Source organism: Malaclemys terrapin, chromosome 3, assembly GCF_027887155.1.
Source record: "Malaclemys terrapin pileata isolate rMalTer1 chromosome 3, rMalTer1.hap1, whole genome shotgun sequence".
Classification (NCBI taxonomy): Eukaryota; Metazoa; Chordata; order Testudines; family Emydidae; genus Malaclemys; species Malaclemys terrapin.
The window spans coordinates 98,409,055-98,430,399 of NC_071507.1; positions in this window are offsets into that span (position 1 = coordinate 98,409,055).

Consider the following 21,345-nt stretch of genomic DNA (forward strand, 5'->3'; position numbering starts at 1 on the left):
ATGTAATGTAATGTACATGTTCAAGTAGCCCAGGATCTGAGCTCAACAGTACATTTCTTGCAATGCAGAAATATTAGAAAATAAACATGTCTAGCCAAATGCCTTTTCCTTCATTAATTAACAGTAAGTTAATAAATCATTCACCTGTAACAAGTGATACACATTGAAATATAAGATCAAACTGACAAATTTCATTGAAGACGTGGTAACTGCTAAGATTGCACATATCTGCAATCTCATTTTTCTTGTGCAACAAAACAGATTACAGAGAAAAAGGGTAATAACTCAATCTTTCTATTAACTTCACCCTTCTAAAATGAATTTCTCTGTACCCCAAATTCTACTGAGTGGAAATTCTAATAAATGCTTAACAAACCAACTTTTGAAATTAGTTAATACATTCAAGCTTCTCTTCAAACTCATAGGCACTGGAATATAAATTATGTACACTGATATAAATGTTGAATCTTTAATATTTCAAACCAAAAAGAATGCCTTAAGATATCTTTTAGCATATTGCTGTAACGTTGGGCAATGAATTAATCATAATAGTCCTTAATGCAGAGTGTAGAGGTGGAATTCATTGTGAATATTACATACCCATTTAGCAAGCACCTTTTTTGCCTGTTAAACCGGATTCACAGCTATGTGTTGGAGGTTAATAAAGTTTACTTTCCTGACTCGTCTTCATAGTCTAATGTTTGACATTGGAAGGTGCTTACACACACACACGCACACACATACACACACAAAACTGAAAACTATTCTCAGGGAACAGTTTGGATAAATAAAACAGATGGATTTTGCCAATTTAAAAACAAAACAGGAAACCTACGATACTGACTAGGAGCTCAGTAGTAAGTAGTGAGGCACCATATTAATTCCCCAATGTAGAGCTAATTACAGCTCTTTGCACTGCGGTCTGAATGCTAAATAATCAATATGAAATTACAATAGTGGTCCAAAATGAGCTTGTCTTAACCAAACACTGACAGTTTTTTTTTTTTTTTTAAAGTTTCTCAGTGTTAGAGTCCAAAATCCACCCAGGCCAGCTCTCACAACACAAAGAACAGTATGCCAGTTGGAAATTGTAAAAACCTTGCAGATACTTTTTAAACAATGGCAGCATATTACTTCAGAAAAGCCAAAGGTCTGAGACATTCCTATCCACAATGTACACGATAAAACAAATAGAGACTGGCATTTTGCCAGTTACCTCTGTTAGAGAAAGGGGGGGATTTCTTTGTCCTCCTCCATTAACTTGCACACCAGGATGACTTAGAATTGAGAGGTTACCATTGGGGAGCTATTGTCTTTTTTCCCATTTATCACCAGTGTGTGCAGCTGAAGTGATCTTCTGAACAGTTTTGAGTTGCCATGGAAGCTGTGGAAGAGCAATATTACCTAAATCTACTTAAAGGATCTGATAAAGAAAGGCCATAGGACTAGAATATTTCTCTATTTAGAGTGACTGAGACAGAGAGAAAACAAGGAACTACCTAAACAATGTCTACGTTTTTTTTCACAATAGTAACTCCCTAGTTAAAGCTGTATCTAACCTTCCACTGTAAGCATGATCTTGACCAACTTCCTCAACAAAAAAGCCACCCAGCTCTACGCTAATTTCTCATGCATGTTATGTAACCACAGGAGATTTTTAATTGTTAAATTGAAGATTAGTTGTACAAGGCATGTGAGAGAGATGAGTTTGAAAAATAAGAAATTTTCCATTTTTGGAAAAGTAACTTTCATTGCAACATTATATTTAAAAAACAGCTTAGTCAAGGAATTCTAAATTATTATTACTTAGATTACATGGCTTATATTAAAAGCAAAACCATTTCAAAGTTTTAGGGAACAAGTGCCCCCGAACTTCCTAAAGCAAAGCAACTTTAAGGACAGAGTTGAGGGAGCCTTGCCACAGACTAAATGCTATTGGTAATGGAGCTGACAATTAGCAAGAAGACTGGACTTCTGTTTAATTTTAGACAGCGTTCAAATATCATTGTGATGGCCCATTGAAAAATACTTATGTTAGCAAATGGATTTCTGCTGGGAGCATATTCCAGTTTTATAAGTGGAGAGTGGATAGGTCTCTTTATAAATAGAAATATTTGGCCTGAATCTTCTCTTATTGTTGTAAATCATAAGTAAATCCACTGACATCAACGGCGTTACAGCAATGTAAAACTGGTATCAGATAAGGATCAGGCCCATAGTACTTATCTCTTAAACTGAAGCATCAATGTTGCACTAGACTCTTAAATGCTATATAAAAAATGGGTGCAAATGTGTTTTCACTACATGATAACATGAGATTGAGCAGTGGTAAGAACAGTAAAGGTAGAAAAATATCACTGGAAAAATAAAGCCACTATTTTATTCTTAAACAAAAAATGTCTATGATATCATTACCCAACTTAAATTATCTTCGTTATACGAACTTACATTGAAATTCTATGTTGATTTAAGAGACTTGGAAACTGTGCATAATTTCTGTCTTTTTAGAACTGGAGGGTAGGGAGGCAAAAATTAATATTCCCATGGTATGACACTACATTGTCTAATCCAGCATGACTATTAAATTAGAAATCCTAGTGAATTAAATAATGTCAGCATTATAATACATGTAATTTATATCCATTTGGACTTATGATACCCTTTTGATTAATAATTCCTGATGTATTGTGCATCAATAATTAAATATCTTCCAGAAATGTCAGTGCTTATCAGAAAATTACCTAGTTAGGAACACATTACCCTTATAATTTACCTAATATTTATCTTTAATGTCTGAATTTATGATCCTATTCCTTTTAAAGATTAGTAGTGAATTAGATGTTTAAAGCCGGGATCATGCACCTGATTGAGTTCTGTGTAGCAGATGTCAGGGAAGAACTTGCAGTACACTATGAAGACCTCCTTATGGAGTGTTTAAAGGACTATGCAGTCAATAGCTTATGAATGAAGGACACTGCTAACTAAAAGCAACATTACAAAACAAATAATATTCAAGCAGGAATAATAATTTGACAAAAATAATTCTAGTTCTGAAACCCACATGGGAGCAAATATGTTTATAAATTAGCAAGAAAGTCTACATAGGCTTCTTTTCCCTCCTTTGGGAAAGAAGGAAGCATCACTATATGTATTTTAAGATAATAGTTGTTTTAAGCAACTAACCCAAAGAGCTGACTTTTAAAAAGAACTAATTTCACAAAAGGATTCATATGTGGATTACATATTTACAGTATATGAATAATATGAACATCTACAGTTTCATTAGCTAGAACAAAATAGTTCAATGAATCCTGGGGTTAGCATGGAACTTTCCCTCCGAGCAGATTATTCTATAATTGTCCACTGTGGGGATTCTAGCACTTCTCTCTGAAGAACTGATACTGGCCCCTGTTGGAGACAGAACACCGGACGCGATGGATAATTGTTCAGGTGAAGATTGGAATTCCCTACTGTTTAAGTGTTTTAACTGTTTAAATCCTGGCCTATCTAGTGAAATTTTGTAAAAATTTCCCACTCTTGCTAATGTTGGCTAAGTTCAAAAACGTTTTAAAAAAATGTTAGTAGTGCTAATGTAGCTGGTCACTGCCAACATTGTAAGCACTGTGTCACCTAACCCTGCTCAAGTGACTCTACTCAACATGGTGTATTCAACTGTAGAAAGGTGCTGGTGCAGAAGCAACTAATTAGCCCCTGCCCAGTCAGCTCCAATCAAGGAAAGCAGATTGGGGCTGATGGAAAAGGCCTGATGCAGGCCTGAGGATTGGCAACACCTGCTGGTCTGAGAAAGGGAGGAGTCAGTCAGGAAGGGAGGAAGCTAGAGGCCTCCTAGCTGAAGGCTGACTCTGCCTGTAAAGCTTGTATATAGATGGACACTGGTGATGGTACAATGTTAGGTAAATAAAGACATGGGTGTTGCACAACCCTGAGGCCTCTCTGAGCCTTATTGGGGAGGGCAAATGAGCCAGGAAGAGGGGCAGGTTGTGGAACCCTGTTACATCTACCACTTAGAAACAGTAGGCCTGAGAGAGAAGGGGTGGATGGAAGGTACTATTGCTAAGTATTCTTCCACTACATTTTGCTTTCCAAGACAGAGGTTTTATAGATTCACAGATTTCAAAGCTAGAAGGGACCACTGTGATCATCTAGTCCAGTGGTTCTCAACCTATTTACCATTGTGAGCCACATATGCAGCTCTCTAAGTGTTATCTGGGCTGCAACCACACAATATACATACTACCTGTGAAATCCTCAGGGCCATACAATCAATAGCAGAGAAAAGTATAACATGGCCCAATATCTGGAAGTTGAAGCTAGATAAATTCAAACGGGAAATAAGGCACAATTTTTTTTTTAACACTGAGTAATTAACCTTTGGAACAATTTACTAAGAGTTGTGGTGGATTCTCCACCACTGGCTGCAGCTGTGTGCTGATTGGGCTACAAGCGGCCCGTGGGCTGTGCATTGAGAACCACTGACCTAGTCTGACCTCCTGCATAACAGTCTATAGAATTTCCTAAAATAATTCCTAATGAATATCTTTTAGAAAAACATCCAATCTGATTTAAAAATGGCCAGTGATGGAGAATCCACCACAACTCTTAGTAAATTGTTCCAAAGGTTAATTATTCAGTGTTAAAAAAATTGTGCCTTATTTCCCGTTTGAATTTGTCTAGCTTCAACTTCCAGATATTGGGTCATGTTTTACTTTTCCTTGCTATTGATTTGAAGAGCCCATTATTAAATATTTGTTCCACATGTAGGTACTTATAGACTGGAATCAAGTCACCTTTTAATTTTCTCTTTGTTAAGCTAAATAGATTGTTTATCGCTATATGGCATGTTTTCTAATCCTTTAATCATTCTCATGGGTTATCTCTGAATCCTCTCCAGTTTTTCAATATCCTTCTTGAACTGCAGACACCAGAACTGGATACAGTATTCCAACAGACATCACACCATTGCCAAATACAGAGGTAAAATAACATCTCTACTTCTACTCAAGACTCCTCTGTTTATCCCTCCAAGGATCTCATTTGCCCTGTTGGCCAAAGCATCGTTCTGGAAGCTTGTGGTCAGTTGATTATTCACTATTCACTATGACCCCGAAGTCTTTTCAAGAGTCACTCCTTCCCAGGATAGAGTCCCCCATCCTATAAGTATGGTCTTTATTTCTAGATCTATAACTTTACATTTGGCAATATTAAAACTCTCAGTTTACCAAGCAATCCAGATCTCTCTGTAGCAGTTTGCCTTGATCCATCCCTGTAGACCCAGAAGATTTCCTGAGCAGAAACTGTTTCTGAATGGAGATTCACCACAGGTATCACTGTAATGACACTACATTCTACTGCAAGGGTCAGCAACCTGCAGCACGTGTGCCAAAGGCGGCACACGAGCTGATATTTAGTGGCACTGTGCTGCCAGCCGGGGTCCCGGCTGCCGGCCCCGCTCAGCCCGCTGCCTGCCTGGATGAACGGAACCCCAGGCCGGCAGCGGGCTGAGTGGGGCCAGCGGCTGGAACCCCGGCTGGCAGGAGCTGGCTGGCCTGGGATACCGGTCGCCGGCCCCGCTCAGCCTGCAGCTGGTCTGGAGTTCCAGCCACCAGCCCCCTGCCAGTCGGGGTCTTGGCCACCGACCCCGCTCAGCCCGCTGCTGGCCTGGGATACCAGCCACTGGCCCCGCTCACCCTTGCTGAACTATTATTTACTTTATATACAACAATAGTTTAGTTATATAATGTAGACTTATAGAAAGAGACCTTCTAAAATGCATAAAATGTATTACTGGCACGCAAAACCTTCAATTACAGTGAATAAATTAAGACTCGGCACACCACTTCTGAAAGGTTGCCGACCCCTGCTCTACTAGGGAGGGAAACTTTTCCAGGAGGAGTGCTACTGGTGGATGCTACCAGTGCTACCAATACTCCTGACACCTAGCATTCAAAAAGCATGAGAAAGGACCATCAAAATTATGAGATTGTCCTAAAATTAATACCACAAATTGCCAACATCACATGTCAAAATATACAAAGTAAACAGCCTTAAATCAAACTCCCATAAATTTTCAAGCAACATTTTTCTTACTTTGCCTATATGTAAATTTCAGTTATCATCAAAGGAAATATTTTTCTTCAATTTGCATATGTATGGTGACTGACATATTTGATAAAAACCTAATCCTTCCAAGCCTACCTGAAGTACACTGAGTAGACCGTGTGTGTGTGTGTGAAATATCTACATACTATAAGGTTTTTTTGGTTTGGTTTTGTTTCCAACTTGTCTAGTAGCAAGGAGAGTGCAGTCAATATACAATGAAAAGGAATGTTGTCATATTCTCCTCCCCAACACCTGCAGCTGAACGATTAGCCGCTCATCATCTTGTACAATATATATTATATTTCATTTACCTTTGTACTACTCCTGTACAAAGTACACATGAATCACTCCCCCCCCCCAAAAAAAGAACACAGTTCCTATTTAGGCACCTAATAAAGGCCAGATTTCCCAAAGTGCTCAGCACCCAGCAGCCCCCACTCTAACATTTATGGCCAGATTTTCAAAAGAACAAAGCATCCAACACAGGGAGCTCTCTCACACATCTGACCCTAAACAAACATATAGCAAAACCCAGGCTGAGGGACTGTTTCGAGAGAATATGATCAGACTTCAGTCACTGATTTTAACTGGTATTAAACACTTAAAAGGAGGTGTTAATCTGAGGCTCACATGATCTCCTCTTATCAATCCTCCTATAGATAGGTACCAAAGGCTTGAGGAAAGTACAAAGCCCTAAGAGGCTGGGTTAAGTTGTTTGAAATTAACTAGCAATGTTTTGAAGTGAGGAAATAAAATGAAATATTACGTGAGCATTGTACAGTTAATTATGTTAGCATATCTGGAAGACTTCAGAATGAAGGGCTACATGACTGCTGACATCAGCTATAGAGGGGATGAAGATATTAAATTCTTTCAAAGATGTACACTCCCGCAAAGATTCATGTACAATGCATCACAAAGTCCCAAGGCTGCCCCTCCTTTCTTCTCTTTAAAAAGAGAAAGACACTAACATTTTGGATGTATCTGACTTAAAGTCTGGCATTTCCCATTGAAGTTTCTAAGGGAAGGATGGGCCTGGATTTTTTTTTTTTTAAGTCATGCTAGTTGGCTGCTTCACATTTTAAATGAGAAAACTAAGCCATTTGGTGGCATATATTGCAACTTTTTTGTGAAACTTCTTATTTGTCTAAAAGGTCAGAGTGTTCCAGATGAGGTCCAATTTGTACGGAGGGCAGCCCTCACTGCATGTGCAGGCATCCAGAGGTTCCAGCCACATCATTGCACTCTGACTCTCTCTTTACACTTTTTTCCTCATAGCAATGATTTTGTATTTATTAGCAAAAGGATTTTATAATGATCTTCCCCTGGAAAAGAAACAGGTTCACTTCCAGTACTATTCCCTAGCTCCTCTCTCTCTTTTGCTCGCTTTTTAATTAACTATCGCTCACTACCTTCAGGGTTGTCATTAATTAAAAGATTTTTTTTTAATCCTTCAGGAATATCTAGAGCGAGAACATTTCTCATTTTAAGCACTCATGTATTTTTTTTAACTCTGATTAAATCTACGTATCAGGTGTCCTGTAGCTGCTTTTATGCAGATGTGAGACATTCTTATGGCAAGGCCTTCTCTTGATGTTTTATTAACACATCCTTCCTCCCCTTGCAGACCCCGAGTGTAGTGAAATCACATTCTCTATCTGGAAGCAAGGCTAAAACATATAAAAAGATATAAAAATAATTCTATCCCATGTCTGGATGACACAGGGAAAGGGAAGTTTCAAACCTTTCAAAGACTAAAGCAGTGTGGAAAGAGTTTGGAAAGAGTTTTAGTAGGGTTACCATATTTCTACAAGCAAAAAAGAGGACACTGGGGGGGGGAGGAGCCCCGCTCTAGCCCCGCCCCAGCTCCACCCCCATCCACTCCCTCCCACTTCCCACCCCCTGATTGCCCCCCTCAGAACCCCCAACCCCCCGCTCCTTGTCCCCTGACTGCCCCCTCCTGGGACCCCTGCCACTAACTGCCCCCTAGGATCCCACCGCTTATCTAAGCCCCCCTGCTTCTTGTCCCCTGACTGCCCCCTCCTGAAAATGCCCTACTACCCTACCTGTCCCCTGACTGCCCCGACCCTTATCCACACTCCCACCCCATATTCAAACCCCTGCCCCCAGACAGACCCCTGGTGACTCCCATGCCCTATCCAACTGCTCCCTGCCCCCGACAGGACCCCCAGAACTCCTGACCCATCCAACCCCCTCTGCTACCTGCCTGCCTCGACCACTCTCCACACCCCTGCCCCCTGATAGCCCTCCCAGAACCCCAGACCCATCTAACCCCCCCTGCTCCCTGTCCCTGACTGTCCCAAACCCTCTCCACACCCCTGGCCCCCTGACAGCCCCTCCAGACCCATCTAACCCCCCCACTCCCTGTCCATGACTGTCGCAACCCCTCTCCACACCCTTGCCCCCCTGGTAGCCCCCCCCCCAAACTCCCGACCCATCCAACCCCCCCTCCCTGTCCCCTGACCAGGGCCAGCTTTAAAGAGTCCAGGAATCGGGCTGCGCTCCGGCCGGGGTTGCAGGGCTTGGGGTCGGGCCGGAGGTGCTCAGCCGGCGCTGCTGGGGCCCGAGCCGGGCCGGGGGTGCTGGGGTGCTGGGGCCCGGGCCGGGCGTGCTGGGGGCCGGGCCGGGGGTGCTGGGGCCGGCGCTGCTGGGGCCCGGGCCAGGCTGGCGCTGCTGGGGCCTGGGCCGGGCAGGGTCCGGGGGTGCTGGGGCCGGCGCTGCTGGGGCCCGGCCCGGGCCGGCGGTGCTGGGGCCGGCGGTGCTGGGGCCCGGCCCGGGCCGGCGGTGCTGGGGCCTGGGCCGGGCCGGGTCCGGGGGTGCTGGGGCGCGGGCCGGGTCCTGGCCGGTGCTGCTGGAGCCGCCGGGCGCCGCTTGGCCAGGGCCGCGCCTCCCCGGAGCTCTCCTCCTCCTCCCCCCCAGCTTACCTGCTGCTGCCGCCGGCCTGCCCCTGCTTCATTTCGAGCTTCGCGGGAATCAGGGGAGCAGGGGGCGGAGCGTTCAGGGGAGGGGAGGAGGGGGAAGATAGCTGCGGGGCCAGCGGAGTGGTAAGGCTGCAGGGGTGGGGGGAGCCGGGAAGGGGCTTTGGCTGCCCAGCGGCACTTAGCCGCTGCTTTTCGATCTATAAATAGCCGACTGGGGAAATCCCGGACATTTTTAGATTTTTAAAAATCCCCCCCGGACGGCTATTTATAGAACGAAAAGCCGGACATGTCCGGGGAAATCCGGACATATGGTAGCCCTAGTTTTAGTTAATACATGTTTTCAAGCCATCAGACTGTAACTTAGTAGATGTAATTGCTACTTTGACCACTAATGGATTCCCCCCCCCCCAGTCTAAGACAAAATAGCTTGAATAAGAGACTATAAAAGGGACTAAAATGATTCAAATAGGGGCCTAATGAAAAAAAAAGGATAAAATGTTCTGCGGCTTTATAGAAAGCTATTAAGCTTGATGAAGTGAATGATTTTCTGCCTATAAAACTGTCTCAGAATCATGGTCCAGGCCTGTTGTTGACACAAAGAATCTTCCTATTACTTTCACCACCAAGGTCACCACTATACACTGGTCCAAACTTTATCTGCAATTTATTGATTCTTGGTTTTGAGCATTCTATCAGCCAATTTGAGGAAAATGTCACTACACCTCTATCGATATAACGCTGTCCTCGGGAGCCAAAAAATCTTACCGCATTATAGGTGAAACCGCGTTATATCGAACTTGCTTTGATCCATTGGAGTGCGCAGCCCCGCCCCCCGGAGCACTGCTTTACCGCGTTATATCCGAATTCGTGTTATATCGGGTTGTGTTATATCGGGGGAGAGGTGTATTGTGAACTATCTAAAATGTTCTGAATTCAAGTGACATGAAAGTGTAGTGGTTATTACAGTAAGAGTCTAAGTTCTCCAGAGAGGGAATTATTGTCCACCTCACACGAACTTCTAGCAGTGGTTAAATCTACAGAATATTTTCATCACTATTTGTATGGGAGGAACTGTAAAGTCAAGATAGACCATGCTTCCCTGCAATGGCTCTTTTGATTTATGAATCCTGAGGACAACTTTTCCAGGTGGTGAGAAAAAATTGCAGTGCTATGATTTTCACTGTCAAACACAGGTCTGGGCACAGGCATGGTACTGTGCAGTCCTCTGTTCAGAGGGCAGGCCGGCTCTAGGCACCAGCAAAACAAGCTGGTGCTTGGGGCGGCACATTTTTAGGGGTGGCATGGCCGGCGCCAGAATGCCGCCCCTGCCGCCCCTAAAAATGTGCCCCGGCAGCCCTAGCTCACCTCTGCTGCTGCCGCTTGCACGTCGCTGCTCGCCCTCCCTCCCAGGCTCTCAAACCTGGGAGGGAGGGGGAGCAGCGGCGCGCGAATCAGCTGTTTCGCGTGCCGCTGCTCCTCCTCCCTCCCAGGTTTGAGAGCCTGGGAGGGAAGGGGAGACTCCGAGTGGCCGCGGCGCGTGCACCGCTTCTCCCCCTCCCTCCTAGGCTTGAGAGCCTGCGGGGAGGAGGCAGGGCTGGGGATTTGGGGAAGGGGCGGAGCTGAGGCGGGGCCGGGGGGTGGGGTAAGAAAAAAAAAGGGGGGGGGGAATGGCCAAAATTGTTTCTGCTTGGGGCGGCAGAAATCCTAGAGCCGGCCCTGGCAGAGGGCAAGGTTTGGTTGCTCAAGGGAATGAGCATGCTCAGGAAGAGCTGGCTGTCTCCTCTCTCCCCATAATTTGCAGAAAGAAGATCCTGATAACAGAATAGTGTGTGGTTGGAAAATCAGTTGGCAAACACAGTCACCTTGGAATGCAGTATCTCCTCACCAGACCACAGTAAAAGCTTTCTGGTCACAATTGGAAAGCTTGAAGTTGAAAGATGAACTATTGTATATGAAATGGGAAAAACTAGTGGGTGATGGATACAGGTACCAGCTGGCTGTCCCTGATAACCTAAGAACTTCCTTTTTCAATGTATGTCAGATTTTAATCCTGCTTGGACATTTTGGGCTTCCTAAACCTTCGTCAGGCTAAGAGAGGATTTCTATTGGGTAAAATGCAGGCCGAGTATAGAAAATTGGTGCAGAAAATCTGATGCTTGCATTGCAAAGAAAAAGCCTCTAAGTCTGGGAGAGCCCCCTTGCAGCTGAATCTTGTGGGGATTACCAATGGAGCACATTGCTATTGATGTTCTTTGGCCCTTGCCTGAGACAGGTAAGCAATATTTTCTGGTAGCTATGGAATAGTTCACAAAATGGCCTGAGGCTTATCCAATAAGAAACCAAGAATATGGCCACACTGCAATGTAAGACCAGGATCTGTGGGACTTGAGTCCATAGGCTAGGTATTTGTAAGCCTGGGCGAGACTGTCCACACTAAATATTGATCCTAGCTAGACTTTCTGGACCCAGGTCTCACACCAACTCTCACGTGTCTACACTGCATTACACAAACCTGAGTCAAACCTGCCTCTCTCAGGTTGCCCAGCATGCTTCCTAGCTGTACCCGCTCTAGCCCTTTGTTTGTGGTGCACTGGCCATTCTGCAGCACTTCAGAGGAAGTTGTCACAGTCTACCAACACATCCATGTGAGCCATCTTTTGGGTCTGCACACTCCAACAACTGAAGCCAGCAACATGGAGGAGTCACCATTTGAAGAACTTGTCTTGCTTGAGCTTTCCTGTCTCATGAAACGAGCAGAGCATCCATGAGATGTTGGTGAACATTTTGGCAGCATTTTCTGACCCACCACAGGCACCTGACAGAGAAGGAGGGCAACGACGGTACAGACATGACAGACTCAAACTGGCTGATTCTACTCACAATGCTGCTGCTGATGATGCCCCCTATGTAGGCAGGAGCTTCTGGAGCAGGGCTACAAGCACAGACTGGTGGGATCACATCGTCACGTGGACCTCGGATGACCAGCAGTGGGTCCAGAATTTTCTCATGAAGAAAACTACATTTCTGGAGCTTCGTGAGCAGCTTGCGCCGACCCTCCAGCGTCACAACACTTCCATGAGGGTGGCCATGCCAGTGCACAAATGGGTGGCTATAACCACCTGGAAACTGGCTACCCTAGATGGCTACAAATCTGTTACTAACCAATTAGGCATTGGAAAGTCAACTGTGAGTAAAGTGATGGTGGAGTTTTCTGAAGTAATCAGGTGTGTGATTTACTCAAAGGTGGTGGATATCCCTGAAGCAACTGTTGTTTTTGAGAGAACGGGGTTTCCAAACTGTGCTGGGACTACTGATGGGATGCATGTACCCATAGTTTGAACTCCATAAGGAGCACATAAGTGCGTAAACTACAAACAGTACTACTCCATTGTTATGCAGGTCCTAGGGGACCAGAAAGGCCAATTTATGGACGCCACCATGGGCTACACTGGAAAAGTTAATGATGCCAGAGTTTCCTGCCACTCAGGAGTCTACTTTCATGAACAGGCCGGGACACTATTCCTTCCAAATGACATTATCATAAAGGAAATAACTGTCTCTACTGATATTCTAGGGAACCCTACATACCCCCTTTTGCCTTGGCTTATGAAACCATATCCTGATCGCAGAGGCCCTGGCAAAAGAAGGTTTAATCACACTCTCACTAAGTATAGAATGGTGGTTGAATGTGTGTTTGGCAGATGGAAATTCCACTGGCGCTGTTTACAGAATGGTTTGGATTCCAGTGTAATCAATGCTATCCACATTATTGTGGCTTGCTGTGCTCTTCTCAAGCTTTGTGAACCCAAAAGTGAGTCATTTGCCCCTGCATGGACCTATGACAGTAATGGGTTGCTGAACCCATACCCTCAGACAGAAAGCACACTTGTCACAGCTGGAGCACCTGGGCCACTGATATCAGGGATGCTTTGTGTGCCAACATTATGGCGCATCAATGGAAGAGGGAGAATAGTATGTTTACTGATGTATTTGCACAGCAATTTTTAATAGTAAATGAAGTATTGTCAGTGTACGCCATGTGACAAATTATTAACTGTGGATAATGTGACTGCTTATACAATGGGAAAGGACAATGGTTTGTGTGACAAAACGTGGATTTTCCTTATGGATTGATCTCAATGGATGTACTGAGAAATTGTGTTTGAATACAACTTCCCAGTTGTGCCTTATCATGCCTTTATCTTTATTTTTGAAAATACACATTATGATGTAATGCACTGATGGTAATACACTTTTGTAATACAATAAAAGCCTTTATTTGTGAACATGGTTGTATTAAAAAATAACAATATGAAAGCATTGTCAGGCAGGCCAACAGCAATTGCCACCCCAAAAATGCCAGTAATAAACCAACACCAAAACCAGCAATAAACTAAAGTGTATAAATTGAGCAGTACAAAACGGTGAAACCCATGCAAATTAATAAATTCCCTACTTTTGCCATGTCTCCTGGTCCCCCATTCTCCTTTCTTTTTCTAGCACATTTAGCATGTGATTGGCACCGCTGCACGGGGTGGAGGCCTGCATTTGCTCTGTCCAGCTACTGTTCAGTCCTGGCTGCATGGCCTACCCAACCATGGTCCAGTGCATTCCTGGTCTGCAGGTTATGGCACTGTGGCGTGGACTAAGGATGTGGTGCAGGTGGAGCAAGAGGCTGAACAGTTGCCACAATTTGCACAAGCTGCCTCTCAAACAGGTCTTTTTGCTGCACTCTCTTCCTCCCTTAAGTGATGGTCTCTGCTCCAGAAACTGCACAACAAGTCTCGCCTCATGTACTGCAATTCTCTTCATGCTCTGCTGCCTGTCTGGGCCTTTCCACTTGTGAATCCTTTTCCCTTTGGTATTGCACCTGCTGGTTGGCACTGCACAGGATGTGCACCATCAGTTCATCACGGAAATGCTTCCTCTTTGTCCAGTCTGTGACAGTTCAAAATCCCAGGCTCCTGCTGGTCTAGGACTGGGCTGCAGAGATGGAAGGGGCCTGAAAGCAGACATCAAATAGTCTCAATACTTAAAAAAAAAAAAAAAAAAAAAAATCAGTGCATCTTCAGAGAAAAGTGCCTGTGGAATCTCAAGGCCAAAAAATGATACTTTGTAAAACTCAGTTTCAATATATTCTCAGATGAAGGCTTCAGTTCCCAGAAGCTCCATGGACACAATTGAGTGAAGCAAAAAAGTGTGCTCACAATGGTAAAGTGAAATTAACAAATACTATCTGTTTAAAATTTGCAGACTATTGTACCTTGCGGGTGGGGGTTGGGGGAGGCATAGTTTACTACCTAAGGTTTCTTAGTCCTTTCAGGTATTCCACAGTCTGGAGCACATAACCAATTTTGAGTTCCTGAATGGCAAAGACACATTCTGTTCCAAGCTACTGGTGGTACGGTACGCCACAGAAGTTTTCAAGCTTATGGTGACTGAGCAACACATCTACGAGTGGAGTGGGTCGGTGCCCTATACAGTAGGGCCTGGAAAATGTACCCTTTCTTAAAATGTTACTAGCTATCAACAGGATGCAGTGTTAGCATCCACATGGATTACTGTCTTGCTACAGCTTACAGTACATCCTGCTCTGGCTACATCTACCAATGGACTACATGCAAATACAGTAATATGGACTCTCCAAATACTGCACTGTCATCCCCCTTCCCCCACCTGGCACATTTCTGGACTGCATACAACACCCCTTCTGTATTTCCGACACTGATTTTGTCACCCATGCACTACATTTCCCTCTCCCATCCAGACAATTTACTGTTCACAGGCAGCTCGTAACACTGTGGTGTGGCCGATTTGTGGTGGTGTGACCTATTGAAAGGGAAAGTAGTATGAGGTTGTTACTTCCAACACCCCAGCAGTTCTCTGTAAGAATGTGCAAATGTCTAGTAAAAACTGAATGTTAAACGCTTGTTTCACTGTCGTTTGCACTTCCTGGGCTCCATTCCAAATTCCACATTGTGGGGTGGTGATGCCAAGACACTGGTGTGCACTATGCCATTAGTTGCTACCAGTCACATGCTACGTGCTGCTACTAGTCGCATGTAATAAAAATTGCACTGGGACATAAACCAGAAATCCCTCTCATTTAAATATTAACAACAAAAACCATGGAGCCAAATACTTACCAGGTTCTGGGACTGCTTCTGCCTCTTCTGTTTCTGCTGCTGATTGTGCAGCGAGCTGGTCCTTTGGGCAGGGGTCATTAAACAGCTCCTCCAAGTATGGGCCCAAGGTGTGCTGCAGCTGCTCTGCCGGCAAAGCCTCCTCAGGGATTGGTGTGAGCACCACAGTCACTTCACTAGCCTGATCCGACACCTCTTGGCTCCCCTCCAGTCCTGTCCTAAATTTGGGAGTCAGAAGATTGCTATCCTGGCTGACCAAACTATCATGAACTGCTGAGGGCTTAGAGCTTGGCGCAGTATGCAGCATGTGGTCAAAGTCCTGGTAAAAGAGACAGCATGGCAGGGAGTTCTCAGAGGTGCAGTTCTCATCCCTGGCTTTCCAGTAGTTGCCCTTGAGCCTCTTAATCCACTCCCTGCACTGGTCACTGATCCAGTGAATCCCTAATGTTGCCAGCTTGTTTGCTATTTCTTGGTACACATGGTCATTTCTGGTATTCTTACTGAAGTTGAATGTCCAGCTTGTCTTGCACCACAGATTTACTAGAATCTGACTATGGTTCCGTGACCAGACAACAGCGCAGTTGGCAGAAGATTTCTTCCTCTCAGTGACCATAGCTAATGCAGGAGATGGTTCACTCTGTTTGCAGCTCAGCGATCAGAATAAAAATCAGAAGGGTTAAATGCCTAGAAGCTGTACTTGAACCAAAGGGTTGCTTCCATTTCCTGGATGTCAATTGGCCACTTTTGTGACAGAAAGGATAGAAACACTGGCCCATGGGAATGTGGGATAGTGTTGGTGGACTTTCAGGAACCAGGCCTGAACTGCATCCACACTGTAAAAATGATGCATTGAGGACCCAAGTCTCAGTGGGACTTGGGTTTGGACCCAACTCCCCTTGCCAGGTCCTAGGACTTGGGTCCAGAGGGGTTATTGGCATGAGGCAGACACATTTGTGTGTAGATGGAAGAGGAGTTTGAGCTCAAGCCTGAGCCTGGGCTTGCATTCCATTACTGACATACTCCCCAAAGCTGTGTCAATAGCAGAAGTTCCAGTGAATGAATTTGTCACCAGATTTGAGGTCCCGGGTGACTTACACCCAGAACAAGGGAGAATATTTAAATCCAAAGTGTTTTGGCAGTTTTTTGAAATATCAGAGATATACAAAATATGCAACACTCTAGCACATCCATAATCTGATGGGATGGTGGAAAGATTCAATAGGACTCTAGGGGTTCAGCTGGCTACCTTTGTAGAACAGCACCAAATGGACTGAGACCACAAATCCCTTTCCCTTTTAATGACTTGCAGAACAGCAATCAAAGAGAGTATGACATGTGCGTAAGACTCCTCATGTCTGGGCATGAGCTAAGGATGCCAAGGGATTTGGATCATTTGGACTATGCAGAGACCTCCAAAATTCAAAAGCTCACGTTTGCTAGAGAAAATTTGAGGATCACTTCTGATAAGATGAAAAGGCTGTATGAGATACGGTCAATTGAGGAAACTTTTAAAAGAGGGGACCTGGTCTGGATCCACAGCCCTATGAGAAAAAGGTAGGAGCTCTGAGCTGCATAAACCTTGGCAGGGACCCTATACAGTACTGACCCCAAGAAATGAAGTGATGTATAGGAGACAATTTGATCCAATTATCCATAAGGACTGTCATAACTATAAAGGGAAGGGTAATAGCTGTCCTGTGTACAGTACTATAAATCCCTCCTGGCCAGAGACTCCAAAATCCTTTTCCCTGTAAAGGGTTAAGAAGCTCAGGTAACCTGGCTGGCATCTGACCTAAAGGACCAATAAGGGGACAAGATACTTTCAAATCTGGGGGGGGGGAAGGCTGTTGTTTGTGTTCTTTGTTTGGGAGTGTGTTCGTTCTCGGGACTGAGAGGGACCAGACATCAATCCAGGTTCTCCACATCTTTCTAAACAAGTCTCTCCTATTTCAAACTTGTAAGTAAATAGCCAGGCAAGGCGTGTTAGTTTTCCTTTGTTTTCTCAACTTGTAAATGTACCTTTTACCAGAGTGTTTATCTTTGTTTGCTGTACTTTGAACCTGAGACTAGAGGGGAGTCCTCTGAGCTCTTTAAGTTTGATTACCCTGTAAGGTTAATTTCCATACTGATTTTACAGAGATGATTTTTACCTTTTTCTTTAAGTAAAAACCTTCTTTTTAAGAACCTGATTGATTTTTCCTTGTTCAAGATCCAAGGGGTTTGGATCTTGATTCACCAGGAGTTGGTGGGAGGAAGGAGGGGAATGGTTAATTTCTCCTTATTTTAAGATCCAAGGGGTTTGGATCTTGATTCACCAGGAGTTGGTGAGAGGAAGGAGGGGAATGGTTAATTTCTCCTTGTTTTAAGATCCAAGGGGTTTGGATCTTGATTCACCAGGAGTTGGTGGGAGGAAGGAGGGGAATGGTTAATTTCCCCTTGTTTTAAGATCCAAGGGGTTTGGATCTGTTTTCACCAGGGATTTGGTGAAGGTTTTTCAAGGTTTCCCAGGAATGGAATCCATTGAAATGGTGGCAGCCGAACCAGAGCTAAGCTGGTAGTTAAGCTTAGAAGTTTTCATGCAGGCCCCTACATTTGTACCCTAAAGTTCAAAGTGGGGATCCAGCCTTGACAAGGACTATCTGAGAAGATACCAAGAGGACAGGTTTTCAGCATGGCTGCATTCCAAAATGGAGATTACAGCTGTGGAAACTGAGGCTGGACAAGTTGTCCCAGAGGTGAATTCCGTATTCGAGCAGAATGAATGAGGTCTGTCTCAATCAGCAGATTCCACAGAAACAACAGGCATTCCTCAGGGTCTCACAGAAAGAAGTCCCACCCAGTGGGTTGAAATAAAGCAAGGAAAGAAAAACTCCAGGGAGATTTGGATAGCAATAAAATTATGGTGATGTGAAAATATCTCATCAGAAAGACACGTTGTAAATATGTAAATGTGAACATGTTAGTGTGCTTTAGAAATCACAACCCCATAGAGCACATTACCCCACTGTGTAGACAAACCCTTAGCCTCATTTGTGTTTTAATATTTCTGATGGTTTAGAATATGCCGTAGATAGTGAAGAAAATGGTGGAAAATATTGAAGGCTAGATTATCAGGGAGTGTAAACTGTTGTAGCAGCTCCATTGAAGTCAATGGAGCTATGCCAATTTACATCAGATGAGGGTCTGATCCTTAATGTTCACTTGCCACTTAAGTTTGGAAAGTTCTATTTTGTCACAAAGCGCACACACGCACACACACACACACACACCATACAGAACTATACCAGCTTAAGACCTTAATCCAAATAATCTGTTTCAGTTTAATTATTATTCAAGTACTGTTCACCAACATTACCTTGGATGAAATGCAACGCAAATAAGAAACGCATTTTAAGTTAAAAAAAAAAAAAAGAACTTGCAAGCTGAAAGAAAATGAAATCCGTCCTCAGCCTTTCAACTTCTCTAAAGCGACAGGCAATAACAGAGCTGCATAATCAGAGTAAACCTGAAAAGAAACATTTTGTGGCCCATGACTGAAAGTGAACATAAAAGGATGTCAGGTAGATGGATGCTTTATGGCTATAGGAAGCCAAGCCGGGATGTGGCTGAAAATGAAATTGCAAGTCTTCCATCTACTTCAGGAGACTTGGCAGATGCAGCTAACCTTGTCTTCTGATTATGATCACACCCCCTCTTCCATTCTGCACAGTGATCAACTGTTTCACATGATGAAACCTTGTCATGAACCACTCTGGAGATTTATATTCATATGCACATTTTTCTCCCCATTATATTTTTATTGCAAGCAACCTATGAGTACAAGGTGTGTTAGCAAATATAGTTGAACAACAGGACTAAGCTGATAACAGATTCTTATCTTCAGAACGAAAACCTTAGCCTTAAGCTTTCTTTCCAAAGTTGGAGCCATCTTTCAGCCCCTGCAGCTTTTGCCAATTCTCTGGTAGCCTATGGCATGCTTCTCTAACTTTTTAGCATTTCTTTCATGCTCATAGACATTCCATTCAGCTTGCATCTATGCTCTCTAATTTGGCTTCCTCCAACCATTTAACATGCTTTCCCTTACTGAAAAAAACTCTGCTTTTATGCTTTTAATGTTTATAATAAATGTTATTATTTTTCTGTATGATGTGAATATAATTGAAAAAAAAAAACCACATAACAAATGTGAAAAGGACATCCATGTACTCTGCCTACAGTTCTTACCAGGAGACAAAGGGGACATACAGGCATTTTTAAAAAAAATAGTGCACCATGTAATCTACCAGGAAAGAAATCTACAAAAATGTATAATAAATTCCCATATAATATCACAGTAATTTGCTTTTAATAGACTAGCGCAACTGGTACTCTCCCAGGTCAATTCCACACTGTGGGATCAACAGCTAGATGTACCAGATCATCACATCCAATGAGAGGCAAACAGCATTTCTCAACATGTTGCAGTTCAGTAGAAACAAGGTGTGAATAGTTTAGTATGGGCACATGAATGCATGCATGTTTGTGTAACGGGTGCTGGTGGGGAATGCATAGTTTGGTAGCAATGTGAAGTCTAAAATGCACTAGATGAATAAATGCAGCATCAGGATTTTCCTAGATATAAGAGACCCAGGAGAAAACCCTGGCATGAACAGCTATTCTCTTGGATGACAGAAGCCCTTCTGTAGCTTTAGTTGCAGGAGCAGGATCACTGAGAATAGAATAGGGTGACCAGACAGCAAGTGTGAAAAATTGGGACAGGGTTGGGGGGGGGGGGGGAGGGGAATAGGAGCCTATATAAGAAAAAGACCCAAAAATTGGGACTGTCCCTATAAAATTGAGATATCTGGTCACCCTAGGATAGAAGATCCAATCTGAATTTTTTTGTCTCCACAACTTCAGGTGGAGTGTCTCGGAAGGTGTCACCTGCTGTTGCCCCTTAAGTCAATCCTCATGATCTTTGTGTGAAGGAAATACTCCATGAAGACTCTAAGTCCATCTCTCTTTCTTCCTTAGAGAGGGAAGCCTCTGCTGAGGTGAAGCACACTGGACTCATAACAACCTTGGTACAGATATTGAAATGACTAATTGTGTCCTTTTGCATTACAGGAGAAAAACACTGCACAGAATCACAAACTACCTCAGGAACTTCTGTACCCTCACTTCCTTCAAAGATACAGGACTAGAGCGGGTTATAAAATGATAAATCTGTGTCACTAAATATTCCAACTTTTTCTGATTTTTCAATTAATTTAAAAAAAAAAATTCTTTTCTCTCTCTCTTTTCCACACCCACTTTTCACTGGCAAAATGGAAAAAAGGAAATAAGGGTAAAATGGGGGAAAGAGAAAAAAGGAGCTGAGGAAAAAAGGGGAAGAAACCACCAAAATGTAATTTTTGGTTTCAAAACTAAAACTATTTTGTGGAGAGGTTTTTTTGTTGTTGAAAAACTGGAAACTAGACTTTACTGTAAAAATGTTCATTTTCAGAATAGGGCCATTTTTGTTAGAAATGAACTTGGAACAAAACAATTCAACCAGCTCTACCCCAGGCCTGATCCAAACCCATTTTAGTCAACGGGGGCCTTTCTATTCTTTTTAGTGGTTTTTGGGTCAGGTTCACATATAATACACTGGGAAGGAAGAAACAAAGCCTGGTTGGAGATTGTTACATCTTCTCTCCCGCTTCTGTAAAGAGAGTACGAGTTAGCCAGCAAACCACCCACATTAGAAATGAGATTCAGACTGGATTCATAACTCTAAATTGATAGGTGTTCAGATACCAGGGTGATGAGTGTGGTATAAATATACAGAAGTAGATAGCTAAAATAGTCAACTTAGAGAAATATCTTGGATAACTATCTATCTATCTATCCAAGCTAGCTTTCTAAGCTAGCCACCTGTCTCTATCTATTTTAGCTAAATAGATAGCTACTTTAGCTGTAGCTTAGCCAACATAGATAGCTCAATTCAATATACAGTGTAAGAGGTAAGGTTCTAAGGATCAAAAAGCAGAAAAAATAAGTGGAGACATGCATCACCGAGTGACTGGTGAGAAGCTGCACCTAGACAACTTTAGATAACTAAATTTTCTTTCAGTTTTCTTATCAGAGAAAAGGCATCTTGAAAATCCATCTTCAAAACC